The sequence below is a fragment of the Mobula birostris genome, chromosome 8, assembly GCF_030028105.1.
Source record: "Mobula birostris isolate sMobBir1 chromosome 8, sMobBir1.hap1, whole genome shotgun sequence".
Taxonomy (NCBI): Eukaryota; Metazoa; Chordata; class Chondrichthyes; order Myliobatiformes; family Myliobatidae; genus Mobula; species Mobula birostris.
In genome coordinates, this window is record NC_092377.1 from 79,236,665 (window position 1) to 79,256,155 (window position 19,491).

Below are 19,491 nucleotides of genomic sequence, written 5' to 3' on the forward strand. Positions count from 1 at the left end.
TTTAGATGGGCAAAGGGACACTTTTGTTCTGCCTTGGATCTAATTTTCTGCTACATATTTGTCTCCCATGTTGCATGCAACCAATGTAATACACACAAACAACACTCCATAACTATGTCACATAAACAAGAGTGAAATCATGGCGCAAGGATACTTAGGAACAATAAAAGTAATACTTCTTTCAAAATACATCAACTAAATGTTTATCAATATTAACAAAAGCGTTAAGACTCACAGATATTGCAGCTTCATGGGAAAATAAAGAGAGGATAGAAATGGATAACTTGCCACCATGTCCTTCATATCGAAATCCAAAATAACTACACAGGAAATGATATTTTAAAAACAGCTTATGTACAGGAAGTGATGTTCATACAAAATGAACAGTATTCATAACAAACTGACTGACAAAGAGACTGGTATTTTACTAATTCTCTGTAGGACTTGAAGAATTTAATGACTCCCCCCAACTCCATTTCTGTTCTTCAATTCCTCAACTCCCAATCTCATTGCATTTGCACAATAACAATTTAGAAATGAGAATACCACTGTCAGATGTCTTATTTCAGTGTCAGTTACTGGCCACAGCCAACAGCATGGAAACAGACTTAATGTTTGAGATCAGAGACTCCATGTTTTTCTTTCCACTGATGCTGCCTGGCCTTTTGAGGCATTTCCAACATGTTTTTGTTTATTTTTCAGATCAAGACAATAGCCACTTTTGCACCATTTGTTTTTTAAAAAGTATGATGTGCCTAACATTAACATTAGGTAGTGTGGTGGTTAGTGCTGTGCTCTACAGTGCCAGTGATTTGGGTTCAATTCCCACCGCTGTTTGTAAGGAGTTTCTCCATTCCCCCCAGGGCCACGTGTGCGCATTTCCACCTTCCCCCCAGGGCCACACGTGCATTTCTACATTCTCCCCAGGGCCACGTGTGTGTTTCTATGTTCTCCCCAGGGCCACGTGTGTGTGTTTCTACATTCTCCCCAGGGCCACGTGTGCGCGTTTCCACCTTCCCCCCAGGGCCACACGTGCATTTCTACATTCTCCCCAGGGCCACGTGTGTGTTTCTATGTTCTCCCCAGGGCCACGTGTGTGTGTTTCTACATTCTCCCCAGGGCCACGTGTGCACGTTTCCACCTTCCCCCCCAGGGCCACACGTGTGCGTTTCTACGTTCTCCCCAGGGCCACGCGTGCGCGTTTCCACCTTCCCCCCCAGGGACATGCGTGCGCGTTTCTACGTTCTCCACAGGGCCACGTGTGCGTTTCTACATTCTCCCCATGGCCACGTGTGTGTTTCCTCTGGGTGCTCCAGTTTCCTCTCACATTTCAAAGATGGATAGGTTAGAGTTAGGGTTACAAGTTGTAGTCATGCAATGTTAACACCGAAAGCATGGCGACACTTGCGGGTTACCCCCAGCATATCCTCAGACAATGCTTACAATTGATGCAAATGAGACATTTCACCGTAGGTTCTGGTGTACATGTGACAAATAAAGCTAATCTGTAATAAAGCTGCTCTTTAACATTTACTGCACAAACTCATTGGTCAAAATTTTGGAGCCAAATACACAAATACTGTCATGATAGCTGACATTTAAGCACTACTTTGGCACTCTGTAAAATCCATTTGGCATTTCTACAAAATTAGCATCCAGCATTGAGGCATATTTTCTTAAAAACACCTCCACACTTTTCAGAAGAATCATGCTGATCGATATAATAAAGCACGAAATATATAACAACCAGGCATCATCAGACATTTTGCGCTTCTGCTTGCCTTGATCCTATTACGTAAAGCATTTTGAGCCCAGGTAAGGCTGCTGACAATGTAGTTCAACAACACCCACCATATTACAGAAAAGCCAGTGAGTATCGCAGACTCAGGGAGCCTATCAACTCTTGTAGTCACGGTGATTGTAAAAATCATTATCAATAACTATATCAGAAATAATAGTAAAAGAGACAGAAGAAAATATAATAAAGCATGTCTGCTTATTCGCCCCTGATATCAGGCTACTAAACTCCAAAGATAACACTTTTGGTCTTTCAAGTGTCTTCTTCCCTAAAAGCTAATTGCTCACCCATCATTTTCAAACATTTTACACACCTCCCAGTCACATAATTTCCCCCTTCCATCCTCAGAATTTGCAGCATTTACATTATCAGAAAATCTCTTTACTTCGTGTACATGTGCTGTCTCTAAAATGGCAAAATACAGAAGATGCCAAAGGCTAGAATGGTCATCCAAAGAATATTGCAGCCCATTATACTGCAACAACTATTTAGACGAGTTTGTAGAAACTCTAGATAGCATCAGTGGAAGTCCTGATCAGCCATAGACATTCCCTGGCACACAAGGTCTGGGGTGGTATCTAAACTGAAATGACTTTATGACTTACATCCTTCACATACATGAGGAGTAAAAATCTTTACATCTCCACCTAAATGTGCAATTTATAGTAACTTGTAATAAATAGTACATGCAACAGGACAGTCAATATAGCATAGAAATACAATTGTATCAGCATGAATCAATCAGACTGATGGCCGCTTGATCCTGGCTTTTATGCTGTGGTACCGTTTCCCGGATGGTAGCAGCTGGAACAGTTTGTGGTTGGGATAACCATAAACAAATTAAAATTACAGGAGAATGCAATGTTTGAACTTGGAATGAAATTCTACGCAAAGATAAAAAACTTATTTGTATAATAGCCTGAAAAAACCGTGCAGATTATAAAATGAACACTTCTTATCAACTCATTGAACTGACAGCAAGTTTTCAACTCAATTTCTACTGCATCTTGTAGCCCAGTGGTCTTCTGTCCAATCTCCCACCTCTCACCTTTGGTAAACATGAATTTAAAGATCTTTTTTAATTACAGCAAACCTTATTCGCCCATCACTCTGGTGCTCATTGATCTGTATTGCCTCATGGTCCTATTATCCATTTGTAGATGAATCAATTGATTGATATCTAGGCATCAATGACAAGGCCAGCATTTAATGCTCATCATTTATTGCCTGCAAAGAGAAGGAGAGCTCTTGAACTGCTATGGTACATTTTGCAATGTTAGTTATGGTACTGGTGGACAAGGCTTTCCAGCAGCACTGCAGGATCTGAATGTTCACAAGTGCAACCTGGAGGAGGAATTTTGATTTTATAACTCTCTTCCTTCCATGACTTCAGCATTCACCACTGTAGTCATGTTTTCTCATCCATTACAGCAATCCCTCCCTCCTTTTTCCTTGAACAATGCATCCATGATTTTTTTCACTCCACCACCAGTGGCTGTGTCTTCAACCACTGAGGATTTAGAATTCTGAAATTTCCTCACCCTATAAGCTGTTCTATAAAAGACTGTACATTGATCATCACTTGTTCTAACAGTTATTTTCAGTGACAAACTGTATTTGCAAGTTCTTCCTCTCAGATACCCCACAGCCTTTTGCTGTTCAAATGTAGGTCACTGCCGCATGAACTTGACAACCCAGAGAAACAGACACAAGCGAAAACTCTCAAATTTAAAATAACCCTATAGCGGATTATATGTAGAAATTTAGTTACACCAAAGGGACAGTGGAATATAGCAATAACTTAACTTAATTCACAAATATTACACGATCTATAAATTTGCCGATGACAAAACTGTTGTTGGGAGAATCTCAGATGGTGAGAACGAGGCATACAGGGGTGAAGTTGATCAGTTGAGTGGTGTCACAACGACAACCTTGCACTCAACATCAATAAGATCAAGGAACTGACTGTGGACGTCAGGAAGGGGTAGTTGAGGGAACACACACCAATCCTCATTGAAGGGTTACCAACAGAGCAGTTTCAAGTTCCTGTAAGTCAACATCTCTGAAGGTCTATCCTGGGCCCAACATATTGATGCAGTTACAAAGAAGGCACACCTGTGGCTATATTTCATTAGGAGTTTGAGGAGATTTGGTATGTCACCAAACACACTCACAAATTTCTACAGATATACCGTGGAGAGCATTCTAAATGACCACGTCACCATCTGGGTTGGGGGGGGGGGCACTGCATAGGATCGAAATAAGCTGCAGAGTGTTGCAAATTCAAACAGCTCCAACCTCCTCAGCATCCGGGACATTTTCAAAGAGTGATGCTTCTAATAGCTGGCATCCATCATTAAGGACCCCAATCACCCAGGACATGCCCTCTTATTGTACCACCAGACAGCAGGTACAGGAGCCTGAGCACACACACGTTTTAGGATCAGATTCTTCTCCTCCACCGTCAGTTTTCTAAACAATGAATCAACCCATGAAACCTACCTCAATATCCTCGCTCTCTTTTTGCACTATTTATTTAATTTAAAAAATACTTATTGTAATTAACAGTATTTTACATATTGCACTATACTGCTGTCAGAAAACAACACAGTTCATGGCACAAGTCAGTGCTAATAAACCTGATTCTGATTTCATGAGGAAAACCGACAGCACTGCAAACATCACAAACAGTTTTCCTGAGCAGTTTTGAAATAATGTACTTAAGAAATTGTGATGGGTAATTGATACTCTATCTGGTCCATTTGCTGGTATTCTGAAGTCTTCTGAAATTTGCCTTTCAAACCCAACATAGTTAATAAAATGAAGTTATATAATACTAAGGAGACTCGTACCATTCACATTATTATTGAAAATTCTCTGCAGAGTTAAGGCATGCTAATGACCTCAATACTGACTTGTGATGAAGCATCAGGGCAAAACTTAAAGACCTGTCATTTCTCTTACAGCTGGATTGCACTTCATAGAACATAGAACAGTACAGCACAGTACAGGCCCTTAGCCCAAAGTGTTGTGCGGACCCTCAAACCCTGACTCCCATATAACCCCCTCACCTTAAATTCCTCCATATACCCGTCTAGTAGTGTCTCAAATTTCACTAGTGTATCTGCCTCCACCACTGACTCAGGTAGTGCATTCCACGGACCAACCACTCTCTGAGTAAAAAACCTTCCTCTAATATCCCCCTTGAATTTCCCACCCCTTACCTTAAATCCATGTCCTCTTGTATTGAGCGGTGGTACCCTGGGGAAGCGGCACTGGCTGTCCACTCTATCTATTCCTCTTATTATCTTGTACACCTCTACTGTGTCCTCTCATCCTCCTTCTCTCCAAAGAGTAAATCCCTAGCTCCCTTAATCTCTGATCATAATGCATACTCCCTGAACCAGGCAGCATCTTGGTAAATCTCCTCTGTACCCTTTCCAATGCTTCCGCATCCTTCCTTTAGTGAAGCGACCAGAACTGTACACAGTACTCCAAGTGTGGCCTAACCAGAGTTTTACAGAGCTGCATCATTACCTTGCGACTCTTAAACTCTATCCCTCGACTTATGAAAGCTAACACCCCATATGCTTTCTTAACTACCCTATCTACCTATGAGGCAACTTGCAGGGATCTGTGGACATGTACCCCGAGATCCCTCTGCTCCTCCACACTACCAAGTATCCTGCCATTTACTTTGCACTCTGCCTTGGAGTTTGTCCTTCTAAAGTGTACCACCTCACACTTCTCTGGGTTGAACTCCATCTGCCACTTCTCAGCCCACTTCTGCATCCTATCAATGTCTCTCTGCAATCTTCGACAATCCTCTACATTATCTACAACACCACCAACCTTTGTGTCGTTTGCAAACTTGCCAATCCACTTTTCTACCCCCACATCCAGGTCGTTAATAAAAATCATGAAAAATAGAGGTCCCAGCACCGATCCTTGTGGGACACCACTAGTCACAACCCTCCAATCGGAATGTACTCCCTCCACCATGACCCTCTGCCTTCTGCAGGCAAGCCAATTCTGAATCTACCTGGCCAAACTTCCCTGGATCCCATGCCTTCTGACTTTCTGATTAAGCCTACCGTGTGGAACCTTGTCAAATGCCTTACTAAAATCCATATAGATCACACCCTCTAAACTACCCTCATCTATATGCCTGGTCACCTCTTCAAAGAACTCTATCAGGCTTGTTAGACAAAATCTGCCCTTCAAAAACAATTCAAAAACAAAATAAATTCAACACACATGATAAACTTTGCAACTTACCAGAAATTATAATTTCAGGCGACAAAACTGTTTAAAATAAATGTGCAGAAAAAGATAATATAATAACTCCCACCTTCCCATAAATGTGTAAGCTAAACAGCTTTCAAAGCTTAAAATTCATAAGCTACTATGACTTACTACAATTGAACCATGTATGTTAGAAGTAGAACAGAATGGCAACCCAAAATTTCAGAACAATTTCCACAAGAGTTCATAAACAGCAAATAATGTAAATGTTTTCACCCCGTTAACCAAGTGCTCTAGGCAAAAATTTCTTGCTCCTCCAGTTCCGTTGAATCAAAAACTGATTTGTACAAACATTACGCAGAAGTACTAACTTCAATTACATGCTTAAATCCTAGAGCATAGTGTGAATCAGCAATTAATGAACCCAGAGTGTTCCCACCAAGCTAAACCAACATGAGTAATGGATTGAACTTTCCAAATGCAGCAATTTAATCCACTCATATTACAGAACACCTTGACCTATGTATCTGCCAATAAATGTAGTCACCACTAGTCTTGAGGAACAATGGTTCAATGCTTCCATTTGATATCAGAGAATGCTTATAATATACAACCCATAATACTCACTCTCCACTGTGTACATACATCCACTGATGCTTCTGGACACATCTTCAGTGATGCTCCTGGAATCATCGGGTGTTTTGGGTCTTTCAACATCATACAACCTCCTCCAGGTGACCCAGCCGGGGCTGATCAGACCCCAGCTTGTGTCCAGATGGCTAGCTACTTATGACTCCACAGCTCCCCTCTTTTGAGCCACAGCCATCTTGAGGCCCTCTCTGCCGTATCGGTGGTACTGCGGATGTCTCTCCTCTTCCTCTCTCCCTCGATGCCCAAAATGCTGAAGGCTCTAACTAAAGAACGGGCTACGAATCCCCTACAACCAACCTCCACTGGGAGACACCTCACTCTCCATCCAGCCTGCTGACGGTTGCTGACCAGTCCTGCGTACTTGGAGAGCTTCTTTTCAAAGGCCTCTTCCAAGCTATCTTCCCATGGGACTGTCAGCTCCAGCAGCACCACTTGCTTAGTAGACTCAGACACTAGGACAATGTCTGGTCGCAGGGTGGTGGCTGTGATATGGTTGGGGAACCTCAGCTGCCCTTCAAGGTCCACCAACAGCTGCCAGTCTCTTGCAGAGCTCAGAATGCCTGCAGATGTTCTTTTGGCAGGTATTGGCTGCTCCCCAGCTCTGACAAAGGCAATGGTCTGCTTGGAGGGTCGGGACCGCTTCGCCCACTCAACTCCTGCGCTGACGGCTTCAGCGATGATCTTCAGGACCTGATTATGCCTCCACCTGTACCGTCCCTCACCAAGTGCCCTTGCACAGCCGCTGAGGATGTGCTCCAGGGTTCCTCGCTTGGAGCACAGTGGGCACGCAGATGACTCTGCCTTGCCCCATGTGTGCAGGTTTAATGGGCTTGGAAGTACATTGTACACTGCCTGGATGAGAAATTGCATGCGGTGTGGTTCGGCTTTCCGAAGATCAGCCCAGGTCACTTTCCTCTCAACCGCATTCTCCCATCTTGTCCAAGCTCCCTGTTGCTTCATTCCCACCGCCTTGCAGGCTCTCATCTCCTCCACTACTGCTCTCACCTCCTCCTGAACTAGACGACGCCTTTCCCTCCCTCTGGTGTCCATTTGGGGAGTTGGAAAGGATCCTCGCCCAGCTCGGCCTCGTGTGACCACTCCCACCAGCCTCCTGTGACGCAGCCTCACCTCTGCCTCCTGAACAGCTTCCTCTGCCCTCCACTTCCTGCCAGTACTTACTTGGATCCCTGCTCTAGCCACCTTCGGGTCACTTGAGTCCCTATACTGCAGCACTTCTCTGGCTCCTGTTATCTTGAATTCTTCCTCCAAGGATTTGAACAGCAGTTGCAGTTTGTTGTGGTGTCCATAGAGTGCGATGCTGCTCAGGCTCTTTGGCAGCCCCAGCCATCTCCTGAGGTGGTTGCTAACCCTCCTCTCTAAGGTTTCGACTGTCGAGATTGGAACTGCATAGACGAGGAGGGGCCACAGGATTCTGGGAAGAATGCCATGCTGATACACCCAGGCTTTAAACTTCCCAGGTAGGCCAGACTTGTCCACAGATTTCAGCCAGCCATCCAGTTCGGTGCAGGTTGCCTAAATGGATGTTGTGTCCCTTAATGAGTTGTCAAAAACTTTGCCTAAGCTCTTGACTGGCTTTTCTGTGATAGTTGGGATGGCTGTGCCTGCGATGCTGAACCGGAACTTGTTCTCCACCTTCCCTTTCCTCAGCACCATCGATCTTGATTTGGCAGGTTTGAAACGCATCCGGGCCCACTCCACCAGCTTTTCGAGCCCTTGCAGAATCCTCCGGCAGCCTGGGACTGATTCTGTGGTGACTGAGGTCATCCATGAATGCCCTGATAGGTGGTTGCCGTTGAGCTGAATTCATTCTGGGCCCTCTGCACTCTGGTTCTGCAGACTTAGTGAGCATGTTCATACAGACATCCCCGAAACAGAAAAGCCCCAAAGAACGACAGGAAAAAAATGCAAGCACCGCTAAGCGCCCCCTCCCACGCACAAGCAGCATCAACCTCCTCCCCCCATTTATTCTAGCAGAAAGCATCAGCACTCCCACCACCTCCTAATCTGCACCTCAGTATCTATACGTTGCTATTGAGGGGTCATTTTTTTAAAAAACCTCCCAATGGAGTGATTGGTCTCTTCATATTTTCTACTTCCATAAGACCATATGACAAAGGAGCAGAAGTCAGCCATTCCGACCATCGATTCTGCTCCGCCATTTTATCATAAGCTGATCCATTCTCTCATTTAGTCCCACTCCCCCGCCTTCTCACCATAACCTTTGATGTCCTGGCTACTCAGGTACCTATCAATCTCTGCCTTAAATACACCCATTGACTTGGCTTCAACTGCCGCCCGTGGCAACAAATTCCATCGATTCACCACCCTCCAGCTAAAAAACTTCCACCCACAATGACTCAAAGGAAGATACTTCTAGGATGTCCTCCCTTTCTCCTGCTGTGAAACTATGCCTGATTAGCAAAGCCACAACCTATTTCACCTCCCTCCCTGTCCCTTTTGAAACATCTAAACCCCAGAACACCCATCAGCCACTCCTGCCCTTGTGACAGCCAAGTCTCCATAATGGTCACAACATTATAGTTCCATATACTAAACCATGCTCTAAGTTCATCACCCTTGTTCCTGAAACATCTTGCATTAAAAGACCCATTTCAACCCAATAACAGGCACACATTGCAATAAAATGGGATCAGAAATGAGGCACTATATTAAGAAAAAGTCATGTACAATTTCTTTTAAAAAGCTGTTGAACTCACATGTTTTAATGAAAAGCAAAAAAAAAACAATAACAGCAATCTATGCCTTCTATCAGGGAACACAATGATTTTCTGTGCCACACAACTGAATTGGATGAAAAACACAGGAACATAAGGATGCTCCATGTGACAAACAACTATGAAATTTGGTGGGCATGTATGATGATAGGAATTGGCAAATATGATGTCGTGATGCCACATATGTACAATTTTTCAGTGCATCAAGAGCCTATGTACAGCACAGGTTTTGTGCACTGAAGCATGCCTCAGCTGGAGGTTCAAAGCCTGCATTAAATTTAGTTAAAAAGGATCTGACCTACTCCAGTTTGCTGCTAAGGAATGAATTCAAGGTATCCATCTTCCCAGGGGATCCTCCTTCAAGCAGATTGCTTCCATCAATCCCCTCACCTCTCATTGCCATTCTTTGCTGAGAATATCCTGAGAGCCCCTAATCATCTCGGCCCACACAGCACTCTTTTAACATGTCTTTTCAGGCTCTATATTATTTCATAACCGGAAAATCTACAACAGAATGAGGCCATTAACCCATTGATGTTAAAGAGCTACTCAACCTAATTCCAACTTCCAGTAATAGGCCCTAATCTGGCAAAATGTCCAAATACATTTTAAATGTAGTGTATATTTCTGCCTCTACCACTCTTTCAGGTAGTGTTTCTAGCCCAGGTAATGACTGGCACAAAGCTAGGAGAGAAGTCATATAGAATCACCCCACTCATCCTTTATGTATGAAAGACAGACCAAGGAACTGATTGCAGACTTCAGGAAGGGAAAGTCAAGAGAACACATACACCCGTCCTCTTCGAGGGTGAACAGTTCCAAGTTCCTGGGAGTCAACATCTCTGAGGATCTACCCTGTGCCCAACGTACTGATGCAATTATAAACAATGCATGACAGCAGCTATACTTCATTAGTATACTTCATACACACACAAGAATATATGAAATCCGGAATTCCAAAATCTGAAAACCTCCAAAATCCAAAATTCTTCCTGAATGCTGACATGACACCACAAATGTTAAATTCCACAAGGCACTGGGAAGGTTCCCAGGCAATGTTCAGGTCCCCTGTGCACCACCGACAGTTCTAAGTGACCTCACATATGTAATGGACAGAAGTTGAAGAACAGAGAAACACAGCATAAAGTGAAAAATGAAGATCTCAATTCATTAGCGTCAGAGTGAACATATGCCATTTAACGGTATGCTGATCATGAAACAAGCAAAGATCTATCAGGACAAAATGAAAATTGAAGGTAATTGTGAATATTCAGCACGATGGTTGCAGAAATTTAGGAAAAGGCATGGCATTAAATTTTTAAAGATATGTGTTAATAAAGTGTCCACTGATCATGAAGCAACAAAGAAATACAGTTTGCCAGTATCAGCACAGATGGAAATCTAACTCACTGAATGGCTGTATCAGTAGGTATGTATATTGAACAAGTGTAAGACAAAGACTACTTACCGGTAGCACATAAATTCAGATTCAGGAATGATGGCGATGCCAAACAGCCACGGACTGTTCACCTGGGCAGCCAAGGTAGTGGTAGCTCATCTTTTTGATGGTTACATTAGTGTTTCGTGCATAAAATTATTGAAAATACTAAATAAAAATACCTTCAGGGTATATGTATAAGCTGTACGTATGGTTTTGTGCTTAGACTTGGGTCTCTCACACAAGGAATCTTAATATATAGAAGCAATATTCCAAAGTCTGAAATTCAAAACACTTCTGGCCCCAAACATTTCAGATAAGTGGTGATCAACCTATACTGTGTACTGTGTACACTGATAATAGACTTACAGTCACAAAATTTCTGGCAACTTCAAAATACACTGAAGAATCAAGCAACAAATCTCATGGCCTGAATCAATAATAAATGCACAAACTGAAGTCGCACAAATATATTTATGACTTTTTATTATAAACACTTGAAAAAAAATACACTTTCTGCATGAAATTCCTAAGCTGCTCTATTACAACACGTGTATTTCTATCGCATTTCGGAAAGATAAAGAATAGACAGAAGCTTTATTATTCATGCATTTAAATTGTTCAATTGTGTAGTGATTTCCCCTCATTTAACTTTCAAACATTGGAATATCAATAAGTATTCAAATATTTAATCAAGTACAAATCCGTATGCATCATAAGCATAACCTTTTCCATTTCTACAGTATGTTTATTGATTGGTGGTGGCTTCAACCACTTTGCAAAAGAATTAAAAAGTTTCTTTTCCCCACCAGTCTCTATATCTGAAACAAAATATGTCCTGGCTTCAATTAGTCAACAATCTACACACTTCTACTCCTTCAAGATTAAAATCATTGCAACCTCAAGGAACTGCCAACAGAGAGAAGAAAAAATTCAGTTATTTCAAGTAGCCATTAGCAACCGGGGAAAAGTAGAAATGCACTCCTCCCAAAATATTTAAATCACCATAGATGGAATTACAGGGAGAAATATTGTCTGGTAATGACCTAATGACATCATTATGGAATGATACAGGATATCAAGTTTCACAAGCTTTTCAAAAAAAGAAACTCAGTAAAGACAATCCTGTTTAAGTGTATGTCAGCAAACTGGAAAATAATTTTCTTCAATTTCATCAAAAATACTTTCTCCATCAGAGTGTAGGAGATTGTACTACCATATACAACATTTTGTTCAGAAATGGCTCTGGTCTCAAGAACGATGTGAATTAACAGAACACTAAATTGTACAAACCCCATTTCCAGAAAAGTTGGGATATTTTCCAAAATGCAATAAAAACAAAAATCTGTGATATGTTAATTCACATGAACCTTTATTTAACTGACAAAAGTACAAAGAAAAGATTTTCAATAGATTTACTGACCAACTTAATGTATTTTGTAAACATACACAAATTTAGAATTCAATGGCTGCAACACACTCAACAGAAGTTGGGACAGAGTTAAAATAAGATTGAAAGGTGCACAGAATATTCAAGTAACACCGGTTTGGAAGACTCCACATTAAGCAGGCTAATTGGTAGCAGGTGAGGTATCATGACTGGGTATAAAAGTAGTGTCCATCAAAGGCTCAGTCTTTGCAAGCAAGGATGGGTCGTGGCTCACCCCTTTGTGCCAAAATGCGAGAGAGAATTGTTAGTCAGTTCAAAAGGAACATTTCTCAATGCAAGATTGCAGAGAATTTAGGTCTTTCAACATCTACAGTACATAATATTGTGAAAAAATTCAGAGAATTCAGAGACATAGTGCGTAAAGGGCAAGGTCAGAAACCACTGTTGAATGCACGTGATCTTCGAGCCCTCAGGTGGCACTGCCTAAGAAACCATCATACTACTGTGACAATTATAGCCACCTGAGCTCGGGAGTACTTCGGAAAACCATTGTCACTCAACACAGTCCGTCGCTGCATCCAGAAATGCAACTTGAAACTGTATTACGCAAGGAGGAAGCCATACATCAACTCTATGCAGAAACGCCGGCGAGTTCTCTGGGCCCAAGCTCATCTCAGATGGACCAAAAGACTGTGGAACCATGTGCTATGGTCAGATGAGTCCACATTTCAGCTAGTTTTCAGAAAAAACGGGCATCGAGTTCTCATGTAGATGAAAACGACCATCCAGATTGTTATCAGTGGAAGGTGCAAAAGCCAGCATCTGTGATGGTATGGGGGTGCATCAGTGCCCACGGCATGGGTGAGTTGCATGTATGTGAAGGTGCCATTGACTCTGAGGCGTATATTAGGATTTTAGAGAGGCATATGTTGCCATCAAGGCGATGTCTCTTCCCAGGACGTCCATGCTTATTTCAGCAGGACAATGCCAGACCACATTCTGCATGGGCCACAACAGCGTAGCTTTGTAGACACAGAGTGCATGTGCTTGACTGGCCTGCTGCCAGTCCAGATCTATCTCCTATTAAAAATGTATGGCGCATCATGAAGAGGAGAATCAGACAATGGAGACCACGGACAGTTGAGCAGCTGAAGTCTTATATCAAGCAAGAATGGACAAAATTTCCAATTGCAAATCTACTACAATTAGTATCCTCAGTTCCAAAACGATTAAAGAAAGGTGATGTCACACAATAGCAAACATGCCTCTGTCCCAACTTTTGTTGAGTGTATTGCAGCCATCAAATTCTAAATTTGTGTATGTTTACAAAATACAATTGCGTTGGTCAGTAAAACTATTGAAAATCTTTTCTCTGTACTTTTGTCAGTTAAATAAAGGTTCACGTGAATTAACATATCACAGATTTTTGTTCTTATTGCATTTTGGAAAATATCCCAACTTTTCTGGAAATGGGGTTTGTATATGGTACACGATGAAGCAGTTCAACAATGCATAAAAGTACAACTCCCAAACCAAACAGAATTCTAAGTGTGCAAATCTAACTAATAACAAAAAATTCATTTGTGTCAAGTAAATATTTTCTGAATTTTTCCAACTAACTACTAGCACCCTGAATTTTAATATTGTTTCAGCAGTATACAGCAGCTAAGGCCAACAAGGCATTTAGTTCACAAACTCTTCTGGCAAGATATGATTTGACATTAACATTTGCAATAATTTTTCAATTTAAGTGTTTGTGTTCATTTACCTACTCCATTTTCCCTTCACTTCAATGACATTGCCATTTTGATGAATATTAATCATATCGGGGAAGATGTCTATTTCCTGCTCCTAAAATTTAAAATGCAATTCCAGTTCTTTGAAATGGAAAATTTACAAATTACTGGTTTTTCAAGATCAATTTATATAATAAGTTACTTAATAATTAGTTCACTAATTCACAAGATGTTCATCAAACAGGAATCAAAGAATCTGGAATAAAATATTCCTTGACTGAGGAGCAGAACTGATATTACCATCAGCATAAATACATGCAGAATATATTTTATCAGTAAAACCCATTTTTACAGAAATTCTTTTACAAAAGTAGAAATATAATTTAACAGTATGTATGTTCTAATGTCAAAAGACTGAAAATAATTTCAAAAATAATCAAAACAAAATTAAATAATGGAAAAAGAATATTTCCATGGATATCAAATTCACATGCCATATGGATATATTCTGAAGCACAGCACACAGTGTACATCCAGAAGCAGAAAATTATTAACACTTTGTGTAGACCAGCGAGATTCATTGGTCTCTGCAGTCTGGAAAGGCAGCTATTTAAATTTCTTAAGTAAAATTCTGGACATTTTTATGGCTTCAGCTGCAAATAGTACACTCTATTTCCATATGAAGCCAGCTACTTGAGATTGAGTATGAATTACAGATTGTACCAACATACTGCAAATAAAATCAATGCTCCATACAGCTTTAATAATTTATATGGCTGAAAGTAAATCTCATTTTCTTTCCCTGGCCCCTCAGAGTGAGCAGCTAAGCCTGTGTCAATGCAGTTGTTCAGCCAGCCATGCGAAAAGGCAACATCAACCTCTCCTCCAATTTTCTCCATCCTTTGTAGTGACTCGTCTTCCCAGCTAAAGCACTGTCATATAAACAACAGGAATTCTGCAGATGCTGGAAATTCAAGCAACACACATCAAAGTTGCTGGTGAACGCAGCAGGCCAGGCAGCATCTCTAGGAAGAGGTGCAGTCGACGTTTCAGGCAGAGACCCTTCGTCAGGACTGTCCTGACGAAGGGTCTCGGCCTGAAACGTCGACTGTACCTCTTCCTAGAGATGCTGCCTGATACTATCATGTAAATATCCTTTTCAGTTTGTGCATTACAGGATGGAGTAAATTTACATTTTCCTGTTTATTCATTTCATAAATATTTCACATATATTACTGCTCCCATTAAAATCACACTTTATGATGCAGAATAAAATGCCATTCTGTCCATTGTCTCTCTATTGACTCCGAAAGAAGTATACAAATACTCCTAATCCTCTCTCCATAGGCACTTATCCTTTCAAGTATTTATTAATTACTATACAAATACTCATTCTCTCACTTTTACGATTATGCATTCAGGATCATTGTAATTCATCAGAAAAGTTCTCATCCCATGAGATGGATATTTGCTTCCTTGGCCAGCAGGCCCTTAGTTCTTTTATTTTGCAAAGCCCACTTTCTAAACACAGCAGCTGCCACTTGAAAGATCACAAACAGTTGTAAGTAAACTTCCAATTTGTTTAGTTTCTGGTCGTAAATGGGAGTCAGTCTTCAGTTCTTAAAATGTAAATGGCAAGCAGTAATTAGCATAAAACAAAGTACTCCTCATTTCAAAGTAAATTTATTATCTAAGTACACATACGTTACCATATATAACCCTGAGATTCATTTTCTTCTGGACATTAACAGTAAACACAAGAAACACATCAGAATCAATGAAACACTGCACCCAACAGGATGAACAAACAACCAAAAGTGTAAAAGACAACAAACAACAAAGAAGAAAAATAATAATACTAAAAGGAATAAATAAATAAGCAACAAATATTGAGGACGTGTGATGAAGTGTCCTTGAAAGTGAGTCCATAGGTTGTGGGAACAGTTCAGTGATGAGGCAAGTGAAATTATCCCCTCCGATTCTAGAGCCTGACGGCTGAGGTATTATAACTGTTCCTGAACCTAGTGGCACGAGTCTTGAGTCACTACACCTTCTTCCCGAAGGCCGCAGCAAAAAGGGAACACGATAGGGAAAAAAAATCATGGTAGGGTTCCTTGACTATGGATGCTGCTTTCTTACCACAGCGCTCTGGGCTCAATGTGGGGAGGGCTTTACCCGTGATGTACTGGGCTGCATTCACTACTTTTTGTAGGTGTAATGCCCCAGTTAAGGTTTCTACTCCTTTGCTGTGAGCTATTTTTATTTTAACAGTTTTCTGCAAACACAGTGTGTTCTGTTAGTTAAGCTTCATAGACTAGTGTTTCGGCTTTGGGTGAGATTCTGTCCATTCTGTCCAACTTAGGAATGTTATGTCAGCCGATTGAGTCTGTCTTGGTAACATGTTGTAACACTTTTGCTCAGTGGAAGATTCAAGAGAGCTAGGTGGGATCAGATTTCTGAAGGATAGTAGTGTGGCTTTGGGGTCTTTTGTGAGGAGGTGCAGAGAAGATGCTTGGAGGATCCCACCTGAAGGGGACACTCTATTGTGAGAAGCATTTTGTGTAGACGAATGGTTCGAAGGAGGAACTGCCAATACTCCTGAGTTAGCCAGTTTGTTCAAAATTGTCTTCGAGGGAAGTTTGAACTGTGGCTGGTATCTTTCATGGAGAACATGGGTTCAGCGTGTGAGTAATCAAAGCAAATTATCTGACTACTTCAGAAACATTTATGTGCACATTTCAACTGGTTTAACTGTAATGGGCCCTTTCGTTTTTCTTTACTTTTTCTGTTAAATATTTGTTAAAGTTGAAATACTGGTAAATGCATTTCCTTTATAATCTTATGCTAGCATATGACCTGTTATTTCCTGGCAAACAATAACTTTGCATGGGGCAGTATTTACACAGCATTCACTACAATTCATATCCCTCCCCAGGACATTCCAACTTTCCTGTTTGGTTGAACCCAAATCATACTGACGCCAGATGTGTGTTGCTTATGGAAGGCGGCCTCCTCACCACCAAGTCATGTGGCTGTTAGCGGAGTTAGCTGATGACTCATTAGCATTTTGTATGCAAGACCCAGTGAGAGGGTTATATAGCCTTTTCCATTCAAGGGGATTGGTATTTTCATACCAAGCCATAATGAAACCAGTCAATATACACTCCACCACACATTTATAAAGTTCTCAAAACTTTATGATTTTTTTTACTGGCAGCATGGAATAGGCCCTTCCGGCTTATCAAGCCATGTCGCCCAGCAATCCTCCAATTTAACCCTAGACTAATCATGAGACAATTTATAATGGAGTAACCTACCGGCCAGTACATTTTTGTACTGCGGGAGGAAACCCACAGAGTCACGGGGAGAACAGACAAACTTCTTACAGGCAGCAGTGGGAAATGAACCCGTGTCACTGATACTGTACACTACCATGCCACCCCACTCAGGTGACTCTGCCATCCTAATTCTTCTTGACCTCAGCACAGAATTCGATACTGTGGATCATGCCATTTTAATACATGATCTCCAGTACGGGGTTGGTGTTGATGGCACTGCCTTGAACTGGTTCACATCCTACCTCAAAAATAGAAGTTTCTCCGTCAACATAGGCAAATTTTGCTCTCCTCCAGCTAGTTGCTCCTGCGGGGTCGCACAAGGTTCCGTCCTAGGTCCCATTCTTTTCTCTCTGTACATGCTTCCCCTCGGCCAAATCATTCAAAAACACAACATTTCCTTCCATTGTTATGCTGACGACACACAGCTTTATCTCCCCTTGAAACCAAACGGCCAGTGAAAGCTAGTCAGCCTCATGAACTGCCTTGAGGACATAAAGTGTTGGATGGCACAAAACTTCCTGCAGCTGAATGAAGGCAAGTCTGAAGTTGTCCTATTTGGCCCCCCGACTCCATCAAAGTGATTACCAACAGTCTTGGTAACCTGTCCACCCTTGTCAAACCCCATGTCAAAAACCTTGGTGTGATATTTAATTCCACCTTTAAGTTTGACAAGCAAGTTAATGCAGTAGTAAAAGCCAGTTTTTTTCCAGCTTCGTACTTTTGCCAAGATCAAGTTGTTTCGCTCTTTCAAAGATCTCGAGAAAGTCATCCACACCCTTATATCCTCCCGCTTGGACTACTCCAACTCCCTGTATACTGGGATTAGTCAGTCATCCCTGTCCCGCCTGCAACTGGTCCAGAACACCGCAGCCAGGCTTCTGACAGGTGCCCGGAAGAGGGACCATATTACTCCTATCCTGGCCTCTCTCCACTGGCTACCAGTATGGTTTAGAATTGATTTTAAAGTTCTCCTGTTTGTTTATAAAGCCTGAAATGGGCTGGCCCCCTCCTATATCGCAGACCTTCTAACCCCTTATTCTACTTCCAGGTCCATCAGGTCAGCTAACTTGGGGATCCTGGCTGTCCTGCGATCTAAATTTAAGTACAGGGATGACCGCGCCTTTGCTGTTGTAGCCCCTAGACTGTGGAACAGCATTCCCCTCCCTATCAGATCTACCCCTTCCATTGACTCTTTTAAGTCCAGGCTCAAAACTTAACCTTTATTCACTAGAGTTTGAATCTTCCTGATGTGGCTGATTTTTGGCTTGTGCCCAAGCTCATGTGTTGTTTATTTTGTGCCTATAAGTTGTGTGCCATTTTGTTTATATGTGTTTCTTGTATTTGTGATTTTAGCTACCTGTTATGGTTTGTACAGCACTTTGGTCAACATGGATTGTTTTTAAATGTGCTTTATAAATAAATTTAACTTGACTTGACTTGACATCTATGGAATTTATTGCCATGGGCAGCAGTGGAGGCCAAGTCATTGGGTGTATTTAAGGCAGAGATTCATAGGTATCTGAGGAGCCAGGGCATCAAAGGTTATGGTGAGAAGGTGGGGGAGTGGGACTAAATGGGAGAATGGAGCAGCTCATGATAAAATGGCAGAGCAGACTCGATGGGCTGAATGGCCGACTTCTGCTCCTTTGTCTTATGGTCTTATGGACATGTCAAATCTTCACGAACACCTAAGAAAGTAGAGGCACTGCTGTGGTTTGTTCACAATGGAACTTTCGTGCTGGACCCAGGGCAGATCCTCTGAAATGATAACACCAGGGAGTTTAAAATTGCTGACCCTCTCCACCTCTGATCCCCTGATGAGGACCGGCCCACGGACCTTCAGCTTCCTCCTCCTGCAGTCAATAATTAGCTGCTTGGTCTTGCTGACATTGAGTGAGATGTTGCTGCTGTGGCACCACCCAATCAGATTTTTAATACCCTCCTATATGCTGACTCGTTACCACCTTTAATTCAGCCAGTGCCAGTGATGTCATCAGCAAACTTAAATCTGGCATTGCAACTCTGTTTAGCCTCACAAGTCATTAGTACAAGGCGAGTAGAGCAGAGAGCCAAGCACACAGCTTTGTGGTGCACCTGTGCTGACGGAGATTGTGAAGGAGATGTTGTTACCAATCC

General features: G+C 41.9%; 1 protein-coding gene across 12 annotated transcripts in view; it reads right to left on the reverse strand.

Moving 5' to 3' along the window:
- Positions 1 to 19,491, reverse strand: part of plcb4a (phospholipase C, beta 4a) — a 568,665-nt gene that overhangs the window by 418,006 nt on the left and 131,168 nt on the right. The window contains exon 1 of one of the 12 annotated variants that reach the window (XM_072265520.1): positions 236 to 302. The exons of the other annotated variants lie outside the window; for them this stretch is intronic. The gene's annotated coding sequence lies outside the window, so the exon portion shown is untranslated. Of the gene's footprint in view, positions 1 to 235; positions 303 to 19,491 lie in introns of those variants that run through there. 12 annotated transcript variants of the gene reach the window in all.